Below are 12,725 nucleotides of genomic sequence, written 5' to 3' on the forward strand. Positions count from 1 at the left end.
AGACGACCACCTCTGAAGGTCTCGCTGTATGGTGGTACAACATGCAATGTGTGGTTTTCATGAGCAATTAAAAGAGCGGAAATGATGTTTTGTTGATCTCGATTCCTATTTTCTGTACAGGTTCCGGAACTCTCGGAACCGAGGTGATGCAAAACTTTTTTTGATGTGTATGTAAGTGTGAAAGCGCAGCCTTCGAACCATCAGTGAGCGCACTGAGTGTGCGGGAGAATTGCTTAGAACGGAAGCATACACCCAGCGTGTTCCCGATGTTGCCCATTTTCCGCACGACTGTAGTACATACAGTATCTGATAAAAATTATTCAGAGACTCATATGTAATGCGTAATTCAACATTACATGTCACGAAAGGCGGATCCGCCACTAAAAAGGAGGCGGAGAAACTGCGGACAGCAGAATGAGTCACGCAGAACAGCTCTGCGCCTTCGAATGTGAACTAGTCATTGGCTGTCATCTGAGTAACAGATCCCACAAGGACATTTCAACCCTTCTAAAACTTTCCAAGGTGGTTGTCGGTGATGTGACTGTGAAGCGGAACCGCGAAGGAACAAGCACGGTTAAAGGAAGACCAGTTAGACCTCATATACTGACGACAGATCGAGCATCGCAGGGAGTAGTTGTAAAAAATCCCATGAAGTCAGCGGTTGTAATCACTCGTTAAGTTCCAAAATGCTACTAGCAGTCCAGCTCTAGCACGGTTACCGCGTGTAGATATTCGCCTTACCTATCGTTGGCTAGGGCACTGCTGCTTTACCACTCAGGAACGGCCCCTGGCGTAAGGACTATAGGCTTTGACTTTCCGCTGATATCTACAGCACTGGAGAAGGAACACAAGCCGGGACTGAACGATATTAGCAAAGAAAATTTGGCGCAGCCTTGTTTCAGGAACCACCTTCTCTTGTACATGCTGCGATTCTGGGAATGCACAGTAGACATGATTCTGAAGCTTCCTGGAGGGTTAGATGTGTGAGCCGGATTAGGACTCGCAATTCGAGTCACCTTTATAATCTCCCAGGAAGATTCAAAATAGTCCACATTACGCTGCAGACTGAAAGATTTATTTGGAAACATAAATACCGGTAGCCACTCTAGGACGTAAACCCTGATCCTTACAAATTCTTGTTCAGTGTATTATTGAATGGTGTAAATAAATGCCAGAATGGGGAAACACAGCAATTTCATACTAGTTTCTTCTGGTAAACTGATTTGCATCGCAGCGGGGTTGCTCCAAACAGCACTTAAGGCTTCTCGTGCAAACCACCGACCTCAGTTGCTGCGGCGCTAAGTTTTAACCGCAGACCACTCTACAATAACGAGGCATGTACGGTACGAGCGAGCGGCTCTTAATGAAGCAGTAACTCTCCCACGTGATCGTCGTCTTTTGTGTGTTCTCTGCTGAGCACTCGCGTCGCGTCAGCAGTTACTGCTGTCGTTAGAGCAAGCAAAAATGGAATTTGACTCGGTCCAGCACCTAGCATTTTATGCTTTTGTCCTTTCTTCTTCCTCAACGCTTAACTCTTATTACTTTCCTCATTCTAACGTTATTGAGGACAAAATGGCCTCGAGAATAACTGCGAAAGCGTGGCGACCGTTACCCTTTTTGTGAAGGATTTCCAGACAGAAAACTACCTTTAAGGACTACGTAGCATGGAACTGGACCACTCTCCATAAAGCTGTGTGAATCCCTCGATCGGCGAACAGTGAAAAAAGAATATTACTGGAGAATAGGGGAATTTGTTGAAGTGAAAGAACCTTCAACTCAGATTAACATTGTGTAACAGGGATGAAATCGAAATCATGTTGTCTGCTTTTCAGAAATAACGCTGTGAACTCTTAGCCATCGATGAGCGTTTAATGCTTTCAGCTTTTTAAAAATTTTATTCCACTATTTCCACCTTATCAGAAAATTAAGCTTCGGATTTCCAGTCAGGCACACAGTTCAAATCTGTGGAGGATCTTCATTTCAACGTTACAGCCTTATCAGGTGTAGAAGTATGAAACCGGTATTTGGTTGCAATAGTTACACATCAGTTATCTGAAACTGATAAACAATATTTTATTCAAAATGATCTTTATTGCTATTCATACATTTCTCAAACCTTTCGTACATTTTCATACGAACTGAAGCACTGTTCAACGAGAGCGTGTCCCAGTGATGCAAATAGATGATAATCGGACGGAGTCAAGTCTGGAGAAGAAGCCGCATGCCCTAGTATTCGCCAATTGAACGCCTCGATCGTTTTCATGACCCGTTTTGCTCTGTGTGATGGAGCTATACGACTTTATGTCGCCTTTTTCCATATTCCGGTCGTTTTTCACGTAATGCTCGATTTGAATCGATCATTTGCTATTGGTAGCGATCAGTGTTAACGGTTTCACCTGGTTTCCGGTTTTAGCAGCTCATAATAGGTGACACGCTTCTGATCCCACCAAACAGAGAGCATTGTTTTCTTTCCAAAGCGATATGACCTTGCAGTAGATGTCGATGTTTATCTGTATTCATCCATAATTTACAACGCTTAGGATTCTAAAAGTATATCCATTTTTCATCACATACCTCTATTCGACGGAGAAACGACTTTCTTTGTATCTGGCGAGCAGCATTTCACAAGTGGTCTTTCGATGTGCTTGCTGTCTTTCATTCAGTTCATGCGGAACCCATTTTCCCTCTTTCTGCACATTTCCCGTAGCTTTCAACCGAAGAGAAACGGCTTTCTGCGTCACGTTCAACTGTTCCGCGAGTTCCTGTTGAGTCTGAGTTTCATCTTCATCCAATGAGGCCTACAATTCGTTGTCTTCGAACTTTTTCGGTGGTTTCCCGCTCTTGTCGTTTGTTACGTCAAAATCACCACTTCTGAATTTTTGAACCACCCGAAACACTGTGTCTTCCCAAGAGCTTGTTAGCCGAAAGCTTCGGCAAGCATTCGATGTGATTCTGCATCAGTTTTCTTCAAATGATAACAGAAAACCAATTCCGTCCGCAAATCGTAGTTCGTATGCACAAAACTCGACATGTTTGCGGGTTTGAAACAGATACCAATGTACGGAACTTGGGTTACTGTGTGTTGACATTCGTCGCCAGCCGTTACAGGAAGGAGATAGCGCTGCAGACGCGGTTTCACGGTCCCTACACTGACGGCTAGCACCATCTATAGGAAAATTCCGCTTTCATACTTCTACACCTGGTAGTTACTCTGACAATAAGACTGATGATTCTTCGGTTTTTGCTTTTTTTTCAATAATAAGTTCTTTTCATTTACGTGTCCAATAATGTTTTTCCTTCATCAGTATAGACGACGAAATTGATTATACATTTCTGAATTCTTGCGCAGTAACTTGAGTCGGCATTTGTCAAGTAAATATTGCATAATCATGCGGAAAATGAAATGCGTCGGTGGTCTTGATTTTGAGTGTGGTATACTTCCCAGTAATCTTAGAGAATAGTTTCATCGCGAAACTATAGGAGCCTTGTATTATTACTGTCCTCCTTTACAGAAATTTCTAACGCCTTCGACATTTACATGATAACATTTAAACGAAGAACGCAGTTGCGCTAATATTTTGTTAGGTGAAAAGAGAAGCGTTTAATATAGTGAAAACTACGCCTCACTGTGAACCAGGAGTTGTCAAAATATCGTTTCCATGTTATCCAAGGTGCACGCGCGGAATATTTATATGATATTACGGGAGTTATTCTGTATGTGAGGTCCGAAGAGCCTTCGCTAATCGAATATCGCGCGAACATTCAAACACAAACGCATACCGACCCCCGCATGGCTTGCTCGGCAAAGGACGCGATTTCCATTGGAAGTATCACAGTGTGCTGTTTACAGTGTCAGTTTAAAATGCGTAAAACAATTGATCAGCTCGCTGCACGTGAAATTCGGTCAGTGATTCGATTTTTAACAACAAGGAAAGTCTCTGCAGTACAATATCATCGACAGATAAGTAAAGTGCATGGCCCGAATGCGATCAGTGGCAGCAAAACGTAATGAGAACTTTCAGGAATGGACGGGAAAATGTCCATGATGAACCGCAATCAGGCTGACCGTCAGTGATCTCAGAAAATTTGGTCAAGGCTAGGGCGAAAAGATTCGTGAAGACCAGCGATTCAAAATTTCAACCCCTGCATTCGAATTTCCGAATGTTTCTATAACAACTTCGCACAAAATTGTCATTGAAAAGTTGCAGTTTCGCAAATTGGAAAGAATGGCTTGGCCTCTTGATTTCTTGAACCGATATCGTAAGGACAGTGGTCAGTTTTGAGAGTACATTGTCGCAGGGGACGAGAGATCATGTCAGTCAATGGAATGGCGGCATACATCACTAGTCAAAGTCAAGGCCAAGTAGACAATCTGAACACGCAAGACTACGGCAGCCGTCTTTTGGTACAGACATAGAGTCTTGTTAGTCGAGTTAATGCAGCAAGGGACAACAATAATCGCAGCTGCTTACTGCGCTATCATGCCTACATTTCGGAGTGCAATACAGAGTAAGAGTCTTTTGGATGGGAACAGGTTGTCTACCCATCATACAGATCAGACTTGGCGCCAAGCGGTTTTCACTTATTCCGCTACCTAAAGGGATTCTCGGCGACAAATACTTCGCACAATACACTACGGTGACAGCAGTCTTGGAATGCCCTCCAATATCGTGTCTGACCGTCTTTTGACCGGCGTGGTGCAGCGACTGGACATGGCATGGACTCAACAAATCATTGGAAGCCCCTTCAGAAATATTGAGCCATGCTGCCTTTAAAGCCACCGATAATAGAGAAAGTGTTGCCAGTGCACGGTTTTGCACATGAACTGACCTCTCTATTATGTCCCACAAATGTTCAATGGGATTCACGTTGGGTGATCTGAGTGGCAAAATCATTTTCACGAGCTGTTTAGAATGTTCTTCAAATCAATTGCGGACAATTGTGAGCCAGTGTCATGGCGCATTGTCATCCATAAAAATTCTGTCGTTGTTTGGGAAAATGAAGTCCATGAATGATTGAAGATGATGGTTTCCAAGTAGCCGAACAGAGCAGAGGACCCAGTCCATTCTATGTAAATACACCCTACACCATCATGGAGCCACCATCACGTCGCACAGTGCCTTGTTGACAATTTGGGTCCATGACTTCATGGAGTCTGCGCCACACTCGAATCATACCGTCAGCGTTTTCCAACTGAAACTGGTACGCTTCTAACCATGCCACGTTTTTCCAGTCGCCTAGGGTCCTGCCGATTTGGTCACTAGCCCAGGAGAGGCGATGTCATGCTGTTAACAAAACACTCGCGACGGTCGTCTGCTGCCATAGCCCATTAACACAAGATTTCGCCGCACTTCGTAACGGATACGTTCGACGTACGTCCCACATTGATTACTGCGTTTATTTCAAGCAATTTGCTTGTCTGTCAGCAATGACAACTGTACGCAAAGGCCGCTGCTCTCCACCGCTCAGGAGGCCGTCGGCCACTGCGTTGTCCTTGGTAAGAAGTAATGCCTGAATTTTGGTATTCTTGGCACAGTCTTGAACTGTGGATCTCGCAGTATTGAATTCCCTAATGATTTCCGAAATGGGCCGGCCGCGATGGCCGAGCGGTTCTGGGAACTTCAGTCCGGAACCACGCGGCTCCTACGGTCGCAGGTTCGAACCCTGCCTCGGGCATACATGTGTGTGGTGTCCTTAGGTTAGTTAGGTTTCAGTAGTTCTAAGTTCTAGGGGACTGATGAACTCAGATGTTAAGTCCCATAGTGCTCAGAGCCATTTGAACGCATCTCTCCTAGACTGGATCACTAATCACCAGATCTTAATCCGATAGAAAATGTCTCCAACTATTTGGAGAAACTCCGAGTGAAAAGTAAGAAGCAACATCTCTGGAGATAGGTAGCTCTTTCATTCCCTATTCGTGAGATTTGCTCATGCTGTTGTAGAAATATCCCAGTTGAGTGGCGGTGGAGCAGAGAGGATAAAATTGGAAATGTGAGATTGGTGCGATGTCTCCCTTTTTGTCCTGTGTACTTGTAAGTGATTGTTAGGACACTTGGGAACGTTTCCTCAAGCATGTCACCATCTTGCCGTTTCTAATCATTTTCCTGCTGAGATTATTCTATCTTTTTATTTTTTTATTTCAATTTGTTGGCTTTCGGTTCGTGGCCATTACGCCATGTCAGTAATAGAAACACGATACGACAGTGTATTGGAGACGATTGTCTTGTCAGGTACGACGATACGGACGTAAGGACAACACTACGCCCAGTCCCCAAGTGGAGAAAATCTCCCGCCGGCCGGGAATCAAAATCAGATCCCTTCGATTAGCAATCTGCCGCTCTTACCGCGCAGCTAACGAGGCGGGTTTGCTGAGATCATGGGTTGACACGGGCGAGTCGAGCAGCCGCGCAGCGGGTGAGAATACGGTGTGGCGCCTGCGAGTCAACACGTCGGACGTCTAGCCCAGGCTGGCGGCCCGCTTTCCACGGTGGCGGCCGGCAGTCGGAGGTCGTGCGCGGAGAGCGACAGTGAGCCGCGGCAGCGCTAACAGCTTCTGCCGGCGTCGGGCCCCGCCTTTCCTTTCCTAGCAGCCACTTTGCCTGCCCATCTTACCGCACCAGCACTACGTGGTCCGCAGAAACAGACTTGCTGCGGCTTATACTCGTTGTAGCTTATCTGGACTTACAAGCTGAGAGAATAAATCCATACATATTATGTATGTGTGTATGATGTATGTTCCACGTCGCCTCCTAAACCACTGGACCGATTTCAACCAGACTTCTTACACACATCAGTTACTGTCTAGCAATAGTCGCTTTGAGGGTAAGAACCACCTACCTATCAAAGGAATGGCGGTGGAGCTGAAAAAGCAGGGTAGCACATGACGTACTAATAGCAATATTTCAATCATCCAGGATCTGAAAATGAGAGCGCTTAGTGACTTGGAAAAAGCTTTACATACAGTTTCAAAACTTTGCGAGCCTTTTTCTAGCTTCCAATCCCCATAAAATCATGAGAGGAAAGAAGTTTATCGCTTACTACATTTTTGCTACTCATATAGTGAAACTGCCACACGCAGCAAAACGTTTTATTACTTCTTCATTGCTAACAGTATTCGTTACTGATTCCGACAGTATTCACATATACCACTGAATGTTCCACCAAATTATATCATTGCACGACATGTAAATCAGGGGATATGACGTCATAATCACTGAGATACGTGAAAAAATGCCGCATCATGCATGACGATCTTACACATTTAACAGACAGTAGCCACATATACCACTGGATATACCTGCAAAACTATATCATTGTACAGTACATAGTTCACGACATACGTTGTCTTAAACACCGACTTACGTGAAAATGAAACTGCAGGGCAAAATTCTCTAGAGATACAGATGATATATGTGTACAAATGCGTGTGAAATATGTTAGATATATGTGAAAAATATTTGAAATGTATATACGTGGGCAAAACCATGGGTAGAAAGCTCATTCTAAGCCCCTGGAATGATTTAAACCAAGCTGGATACACATATTAGTTACTATCTCGAAAGAAATAGTGTGGGATAAGAACTACCAGTGTCCTTTTGGGGTAAGTATGACAACGAGGAGAGAGACGAGAGGAGGAGGAGATGGACAGACAGTGAGGGGAAAGAAAGAGATGGGCACAGAGAGGGGCGCAGAGAAGATGGTCAGAGGTAGACGGAGGGGGCAGAGAGGGGAGAGAGAAGGAGACTGACAGAGAAAGGAAAAACGAAGAGATGTATAGAGGCAGATGGAGGAAGAGATAGCCAGAGAGAAGGGGTGGAGATGAAGAGAGGGGGAGGAAGAAATGGGCAGAGAGGAGGTGAAGGATGTGGGCAGAGAGAAGGGGAAGGAGGGATGGACTAATAAAATAATGGAATACGTACATACCTGGGCAATGCTGGGTCCTCTCCTAGTATTAACATAAATACTGCGATCACTCACTTCTTAACACTTTTATTTCCATAAACCAATTTCTAAACCTTTTCATCAGATGTGGTATGCATAAGCTACACATTCATGTTCGTAGCACTATAATTGGTAGAGGGCACACAATGTAACTCGGTCCCTACCTGTGCAGACGACGTACTAATGGAGGGGACTACGGTAGTGATAGGGACTCCGCTGTGTGGAGTCACTGCGCAGTTGGGGATGTGCAGTTCGACAGCGGAAGCTTATTCACAAGCAGGACATCTTAGCTGCAGCTAGCAATACAGTAAGCGATCATATTAACAGATCACGCCAGTACGGCCAGAAGTAGGACATATCAGTAGTTTCAGACTATAAAAAATCAGTGCATAAACAACTGAGATGACTGTTTCCAAAGCACAAAGTACACAGCTCGATAAACTAAAGCAGCTGCCCCTTCGGAGCAAAGTGAAAGACATGCCCAGTGCAAGAACGAAAAGGCGTTTCTGTGCCTGGGCCAAATTATTTTCTGCGAGGTCTACTGGGGACTGCCTTTTGTGATTGTGTTAGTGTGTACTCCATATTCGTTGCTTGTTAGTTACAGCAATAAGCGCTATTCGCTATAAGAACTGAGTCATCAAAAATCCACTAACATCTAGGATGTGTAGTTGTACACAAAATGCTGGATACTCAGTGGTGGAAAAGAAAACCGAAACAGAATATGAAGCAGGTTGCTCGGCGAATGCACTGGATGAACTGAGGAAAAGTGGCTGGACCATGACGCCTGCATCTACATTTTTACTCTCAAACCAACAGTACAGCACTTCGCGGAAGATGTTTGTGTCAGTACTACAAATTTTCGGTCCTATTCCATTTGCGTATTAAGATAGACCAGTAGATTCAAATTTGTGTTCCAAGATAAAGACTTCTTAAAAAATAGAAGTCAGTATGTTGTCCTAGGTGGCGAATCTTCATCAGAGACAAGAATATCGTCAGGAGTGCCATACGGAAAAGCGATAGGACCGCTATTATTTTCTGTATACGTAAATGGTCTGGCGGACTAGGGAAGCAGCTGTCTGCGGCTGTTTGCTGATGATGCTGTGGTGAACGGGAAGGTGTCGTCGTTGGGTGACTGTAGGAGAACACAAGATGATTTAGACAAAATTTCTAGTTGATGTGACGAATAGCAGCTAGCGCCAAATATGGAAAAAATAAGGTAATGCAGATCAGTAGTAAAAACTTTTGCGAAAAGTTCGGATGCAGAATTACTAATGTTCTGCTTGATGCAGTTAGGTGGATTAAATATGCTGACGTAAGGCTTCAAAGAGATATGAAATGAAACGAGTCCGTAAAAACAATAGTGGGGAAGGCAAATGTTCGACATCAGTTGACTGGGAGAATTTTGAGGAACTGTAGCACATCTACAATGGAGGTCGCGCATCGAAAGCTAGAGCGACCTATTTTGAGCACTGCTCGAGTGTTTGGGATTCGCATCAGATCCATTTAAGGAACTGCATCAAAGCAACTCAGGGTCAGGCTGCTAGGTTTGTCACGGTAGGTGCAGTCCACAAGCGACTATAGCGGAAGTGTTTCGCGAATACAAACGAGAATCCCTGGAGTAAAGATAAGATTTTTTTCGTGAGACACTATTGAAAAAATTAGACAACCGGTATTTGTAGCTGATTGCAGAACGATTCTACTGCCGCCAACGTACATAAGACAAATTAGGGCTTTATGGAGACACACAAATAGTGGTTTTTCCTTCGCTCCATTTATGGATGAGACAGGATCGGAAACGACTAGAAGTGGTACAAGAGGCCTTATGCAGTACACCGTACGGTGGATTGCGGAATGTCCACAGAGATGCTGATGATATGTCACTCTTGTACAGAGCCTAAACAAAGCAGAGGCTTCGTTGAGTTCAAATAAACATTCTGAATAAAATTAATGGTTTAACAAGTGATAAACTACACTACTGGCCATTAAAATTGCTACACAAAGAAGAAATGCAGATGATAAACGGGTATTCATTGGGAAATATATTATACTAGAACTGACATGTGATTACATTTTCATGCAATTTAGGTGCATAGATCCTGAGAAATCACGGCCTTGATACTCCTGGCATTGTGTCATACAGAGCTTGGGTGGCGTGTACAGGTACAGCTGCCCATGCAGCTTCAACACGATACCACAGTTCATCAAGAGTAGTGATTGGCGTATTGTGATCAGCCAGTTGCTCAGCCACCATTGACCAGACGTATTGAGTTGGTGAGAGATCTCGAGAATGTGCTGGCCAGTATGGCGATGACGAATACACGCTTCCAATGTGCATTCACCGCAATGTCGCCAAACACCGATGCGACCATCATGATGCTGTAATCAGAACCTGCATTCATCCGAAAAAATGACGTTTTGCCATTCGTGCACCCAGGTTCGTCGTTGAGTACACCATCGCAGGCGCTCCTGTCTGTGATGCAGCGTCAAGGGTAACCGCAGCCATGATCTGCGAGCTGATAGTTCATGCTGCTGCAAACGTCGTCGAACTGATCGCGCAGATGGTTGTTGTCTTGCAAACGTCCCCATCTGTTGACTCAGGGATCGAGACGTGGCTGCACAATCCGTTACAGCCATGCGGATAAGATGCCTGTCATCTCGACTGCTAGTGATACGAGGCCGTTGGGATCCAGCACGGCGTTCCGTATTCCCCTCCTGAACCCACGGATTCCATATTGTGCTAACAGTCATTGGATCTCGACCAACGCGAGCAGCAATGTCGCGATACGATAAACCGCAGTTGCGATAGGCTACAATCCGACCTTTATCAAAGTCGGAAACGTGATGGTAGCCATTTCTCCTCCTTACACGAGGCATCACAACAACGTTTCACCAGGCAACGGCGGTCAACTGCTGTGTGTGTATGAGAAATCGGTTGGAAACTTTCCTCATGTCAGCACATTGTAGGTGTCGCCACCGGCGCCAACCTTGTGTGAATGCTTTGAAAAGCTTATCATTTGCATATCACAGCACCTTCTTCCTGTCGGTTAAATTTCGCGTCTGTAGCACGTCATCTTCGTGGTGTAGCAATTTTAATGGCCAGTAGTGTATTATAATACAGTTATATACTACAGAAAACGTTTGATGGGTTTTATACTTTAAATTCGCTTCTCATACCGGCAGGGAAACGACAACCTTGGAAGCAGGTAAGTGCGATTACTTCCCTAGCGCGTCTCGATGCGACTGGCGCGGCTGCCTACAGAGCAGCGGCTGGGCGAGCTGCGAGCTGTTTACCTGGGCGAGCAGCAACAATGGCAGCCACCGCATGGCCGCCCGCCTGTCTTCCTGCAACACAAAACAAGTCCGGTCACATTGAGCAGGGTCGCCGGTAACAGCGTTTCAAACTGTGGGGATAGGGAGGTTAAGTGGCTGATTATATTATTTTATTCTTTCAGATGGTTCAAATGGCTCTAAGCACTATGGGACTTAACATATGGGCCGCGCGGGATTAGCCGAGCGGTCTAGGCCGCTGTAGTCATTTACTGTGCGGCTGGTCCCGGCGGAGGTTCGAGTCCTCCCTCGGGCATGGCTATGTGTGTTGGTCCTTAGGATAATTTACGTTTAGTAGTGTGTAAGCTTAGGGACTGATGACCTTAGCAGTTAAGTCCCATAAGATTTCACCTCCATGCCCGAGGCAGGATTCGAACCTGCGACCGTAGCAGCAGCGCGGTTCCGGACTGAAGCGCCTAGATTTGCTCTGCCACAGCGTCCAGCTTTTATTCTTTGTCTGTTGACAGTCTAAAGCTGGTCGAAACCGGTCACAGCATTGTGAAATGCACACGTGACTGTGCCTCAAAAATATAAAAAGTAGAATTACAAAATCAGGGAATTTAGAAAGTTGTATAGACTTACTAGAAGACAGACTGCAATCTACGGTTATGGCATTTGTAGATGTAGCTAAAAGCTATTGAAGATGTTGCTTGGAATAGATTCTATGAAATACTGTAGACAGTAGTGATAAAATAAAGGGAGCGAAAGCTTGTGCAGGAACCTGGAAGCAGCCCTAAGAAGGGCGTGAGACAGGGTTGTAGCCTGTTACCTATGTTATTCAATTTGTGTGCTGAACAAGCGTTAAAGGAAAACAAGGAGCAGTTTGGAAAGGGTATTTAAGTTCGGGGAGAAGTCAAAACTTCGAGGTTTGTCGAGAGATTCCAGTGGTTTTAGAGACTTAAATGGAATTGGTGAAATAGTTGAATACAGCAAGTAACGTCTCGAAAAAATATTGTAAGATGACATTAACCAAAGTAAAATAACGGTAATGGAATGTAGTCTAATAAATCCAGGCGATGATGAAGGAGTTAAGTTACGATGTGAAATACTAAAAGCGGTAGATGAGTTTTCTTATGAGACACTAAAAGTAGAGGATGAATATTGTTAGATACGTAGATCGTTAATCAGGAGGTTCTGAATATAACTGAGGAGAAAAGAAATTCATGGGACAACTTGACTAAGATAAGGAGTCGATTGCTGGGATTGATCTTGAGGCATCGAGGGATGGTTATTTTTTCAGTGGAGGCTGTTGTGGGGTTTAAAATTGTAGGAAGATATCGGGGATTGATAATGGTAAGTACATTCAGATGGCTGCAGGATTGAGTAACTGTGCAGAGAAGGGGAAATTTTCATACGGTAGACTACCGTAAGGAACAGCATCAAACTAGTCAAACAACAATAGGAACTACATACCAGCACAAGATTTCACCTTCTGCCATCTCTCATCACAAATGATA

General features: G+C 44.6%; 1 long non-coding RNA gene across 1 annotated transcript in view; it reads right to left on the bottom strand.

Moving 5' to 3' along the window:
- Positions 1-12,725, bottom strand: part of LOC126198557 (uncharacterized) — a 116,357-nt gene that overhangs the window by 77,784 nt on the left and 25,848 nt on the right. The window contains exon 2 of the long non-coding RNA XR_007540086.1: positions 11,233-11,283. This is a non-coding gene — a long non-coding RNA (uncharacterized LOC126198557). The remainder of the gene's footprint in view (positions 1-11,232; positions 11,284-12,725) is intronic.

Source organism: Schistocerca nitens, chromosome 8 (assembly GCF_023898315.1).
Source record: "Schistocerca nitens isolate TAMUIC-IGC-003100 chromosome 8, iqSchNite1.1, whole genome shotgun sequence".
NCBI classification, from domain to species: Eukaryota; Metazoa; Arthropoda; class Insecta; order Orthoptera; family Acrididae; genus Schistocerca; species Schistocerca nitens.